The sequence below is a fragment of the Melanerpes formicivorus genome, unplaced genomic scaffold (genome assembly GCF_026170545.1).
Source record: "Melanerpes formicivorus ecotype bairdi unplaced genomic scaffold, bMelFor1.0.p_v2 SCAF_1, whole genome shotgun sequence".
NCBI classification, from domain to species: domain Eukaryota; kingdom Metazoa; phylum Chordata; class Aves; order Piciformes; family Picidae; genus Melanerpes; species Melanerpes formicivorus.
In genome coordinates this window covers 13,645,319-13,649,211 of record NW_027142353.1, presented here as the reverse complement: position 1 = coordinate 13,649,211, position 3,893 = coordinate 13,645,319, and the positions used below count along the sequence as shown (strand labels likewise).

Below are 3,893 nucleotides of genomic sequence, written 5' to 3'. Positions count from 1 at the left end.
CTTTTTAAAATTCTGTGTTTAATCAGTAGGATAAGGAAAAGAATAATCTTTGAGCAGTTTATTTGTATGTGTGTGTTATTGTTGCAGACACTGCTCTGAGGGCTCCTGCTGAACACATGAAGAGTGCATAATTCCTTAGCTGACCAATTCCTTAGCACACTGCATAGAACAAAACAATAACATTCCATGTGTGCCAAGAACAACATCCTCAAACTGACACTCTTTGATTGGAACATGCTGCAGGAGCCACCTTCTTGACATGCTGGCCCCTCTCATTGGGAAAAGATTTTAGCTTATATATGTTGTTGGATTTTACTGGTTAAGTGATTGATAACAAAGAGTATACAAATAGCCACTCTGAGCATTAGGCCATACCACCCTGAGAACGCTCAATCTCATCTGATCTCGGAAGCTAAGCAGGGTTGGGCCCAGCTAGTATTTGGATGGGAGACTGCCTGGGAATACCATGTGCTGTAGGCTTTAAAAAAATGTGGCATTGGTAGTTCAGTGGTAGAATTCTCACCTGCCACCTAGGAGTCCCAGGTTTGATTCCCAGCCAATGCAACACCTGCACATTCAGGGGAAGTTTAGGCTTGAGGTGAGAAGGAAGCTCTTCACAAAGACTTATTAGCCATTGGAATGGGCTGCCCACGGAGGTGGTAGAGTCACTGTCCCTGGGGGTGTTCGAAAAGGGATTGGATGTGGCACTAGGTGCCATGATTTAGTTCGTCATGAGGTCTTGGGTGACAGGTTGGACTTTGATGATCTTTGAGGTCTTTTCCAACCTTATTGGTTCTATGATTCTGTGGACTTGTGTTACGGACTTAGGTTAGGAACAGCATGGGCAGGTTAGGGCTTTGCTAGGGACTTCTGTTTCTGATAGTTAGCTATTTCTGGCTAGGGCTTCAGTTTAGGGATACTGCTAGTTATATGCTTGGGACTTCTGTTAGCTGCTTTGTCTGTTAAGGGCTTCCAGGACTTCTGCTGTTAAGGACACTCTGAGACTCTGTAATGCAAGGGATTCTACAGTGCAGCAATAAAGGACTTCTGAGAAGACTTCTGAGATTATCTTCTCTCTGCATTTCTGGAATCTCATTGTTATATAGCAACGGGGTTCATGCCTTCATTCATTACCCAATGGCACCTCATATAAGGGATCTACAACTATATTCTGCTCCCCCAGACCAGGGGAGGATAGTTATGGTTAAAATATGAAAATAATTGTGAAGAGACAGATGACATTTATTATTATTTTAGTATGATTCTTAATGGTCAAAAGCTATCTTTCTATGAGCAAGTACTTTTATGATATAAAACTCATTATAACCAAATAGCCAGAAGAACAATTCTTTGGAAATAGTTGAAATTTTAATTGAAAAACTCAAGGAATATCATTATTGTTTGAAAAACACATTGGAAATTTGAATCAGCTAATTCGATTCATGTAGGAAGAATACAACTTTTTTAAATGTCTCCCTCTCTGGGTGCATTCCTGTGTGATCTGGTATAGGTGATCCTGCTCTGGCAGGAGGGTTGGACTAGGTGATCTTTTGAGCTCCCTTCCAGCCCCAGCATTTTGTGATTCTGTGAAATTAGTATGTGTCTGAGTGTAAAACTATTGAAATTAGGAATGGCAAAATAATTAGTATTAAAATATTTACTAGTTGCATATTTCTTCAACTTTCCATCATCTAGTCAAGCCAAAACCTCTGACTGTGAAGAACTAGGGAAAATGCTGAAGATGGTGAATGAACAGGGGAACTAAACAGCTAATGAACATGTTGAAAATGCATTAAAAAAAAACTGTGCTGCTAAGTCATGCTGAGATCTATATTAGCTATTATTACATAGAAAACTGACTGCAATGTAATTATCATTAGATTGATTCTTATAATCAAGAAGATAAATAGGATACTAGGATATTACAAAATGAATAGGGAAAAAATTAACCACTAAATAATCACACAATGGTTGGCATTGGAAGGGACCTCTGGAGGTCAGACATTCCGTTCTCACCTACAGGTTTCCCAGGATCGTGCCCAAATTTTCAATATATCTAAGAATGGGGACTCCAAAACATCTCCAAACAACTGATTCCAGTGCTTGATCGATCTCACAGTACAAAAGTGTTTCCAGGTGTTCAGAGGGAAATTTCTGTGGTTTACTTTGTACCCATTGCCTCTTGTCCTGTCACTGGACACCCCTGAAAAGAACCTAGCACCCTTAAAATATTTTTATACCTTGCTGAGTTTCCCCTGGGTGCCTGCTCTTTTTCAGACTAAAAAGTGCCAGCTCTATCAGCCTTTCCTCACAGAAGACATAATCCACTCCCTTCAGCCAGCCCTTTGCTGGACTACTAGCCATATGTATTCTTTTTTTTTATACTTATTTCGTTTACTGGGGTCCTGAACTGGACACAGTACTCCAAATGTACTCATCACTGCTGAGGCCAGAAGGGAAGGATCACCTTCCTCGATGTACTAACAACACTCCTTTTAATGCAGTCTCAGGATACCATTAGTCCCCCTTCCTGCAAGTAGATGTTGCTGGATCACATTCAGCTTAGTCAAATTAGTCAAAACAGAAATATATTTTTCCTTTTTTTATAGTTATTCACAAAATTTAAGCAAGACAGTCTATGCTACAAGGCAAATAGGTTCTCTGCTCCTTCATGATGTTGGGAGTTTTGTGCCCAAAGGCAATGCTTTAGAGGACACTAGACTACACATCTTTCTCCTATACACCTGGGTTTCCTTTCAAAGGATGACTAGGTGATGTTCAAAATGCCATGACTCTAAGGAGGACCAACAAATCTAAAGGTCAATCAAGTTCAAGATATAGCTCCAGAAAGAGGAAGAAATGCAGGGAAGAACAGCAAAATGTGGAGACAGTGTGAGGTGATCACCATGAGAACAACAAGCCAGTAAATATATTTGTTACATATTAAAATTTATTTTTTCAACATGCTTTACAGCTAACTATGTTTTGCAGACTGCATAGCTCAAGAATATAAGTTCTGTTCTGTTCTGTTCTGTTCTATTCTATTCTATTCTATTCTATTCTATTCTATTCTATTCCATTCCATTCTATTCTATTCTATTCTATTTTTATTATAAAATAATATGACAGTATTAAATAATGCAAATATAAATTCCACAATTCCAGATAGTTTTATTTTTAGGCATTTTCTTCTGGAAATCACAATCTCTTCTAAAAAGCATGACATTTTTCATTTAAAATGTAGATATATATGGAAGGAGACTTGAAAGATGAAGTCACATTGACAGCAATAAAGTCTTTCCAGTTATAAACATTTGTTGAGACACTTATCATTACTGATTTAAACCTTGGCAGATAAATAATACTATACATTATGCAAAAGCCACCCATGAAAACCAATTTTCTAAATGCATTACAGAATTATTTTCCTAAAAGTGTATATTAAAAGCATAAAGATTTTCTGGGTTTCGTTTTGCCCAGACTGAGGAAGGCAGAAAATTTTTCATTATGTCATGGCTCATGTTGTTGAGATTTTATTATGTATTCTGTTATGTCACAAATAAGGACAAGATGAATTATGTTTTGACAAGTTGTACACATACAAAAAATTAGTTTACATGGTTTAATGAAAGATGATTAGGGTTACTTAATGCAGGTATATAAACTCTCACTCAAAGCTCACTTGTGTTCAAATAAGAGCCAAGAAAGTTCAGGGAATTCTTCACTCATAAAAACTCTGGAGAATCAGCAAATCAGTGATCCTGTCAACTTTGGTCATGCTGCAATTGCCATAAAAATTCTGCCCCAGACCCAAGCATTTACAAAAAGACAAGTCATAATGAAATGGTTCTTCAAGGAAATGGGAAAATGGTGAATAGCATTTAATTTCTTTA

The 3,893-nt window shown here is 37.6% G+C and overlaps 1 pseudogene; it reads left to right on the top strand.

Annotated features, from left to right (window-relative positions):
• The first annotated feature begins 361 nt into the window (after positions 1-361).
• Positions 362-480, top strand: LOC137445224 (5S ribosomal RNA; annotated as a pseudogene).
• Positions 481-3,893: the final 3,413 nt, after the last annotated feature.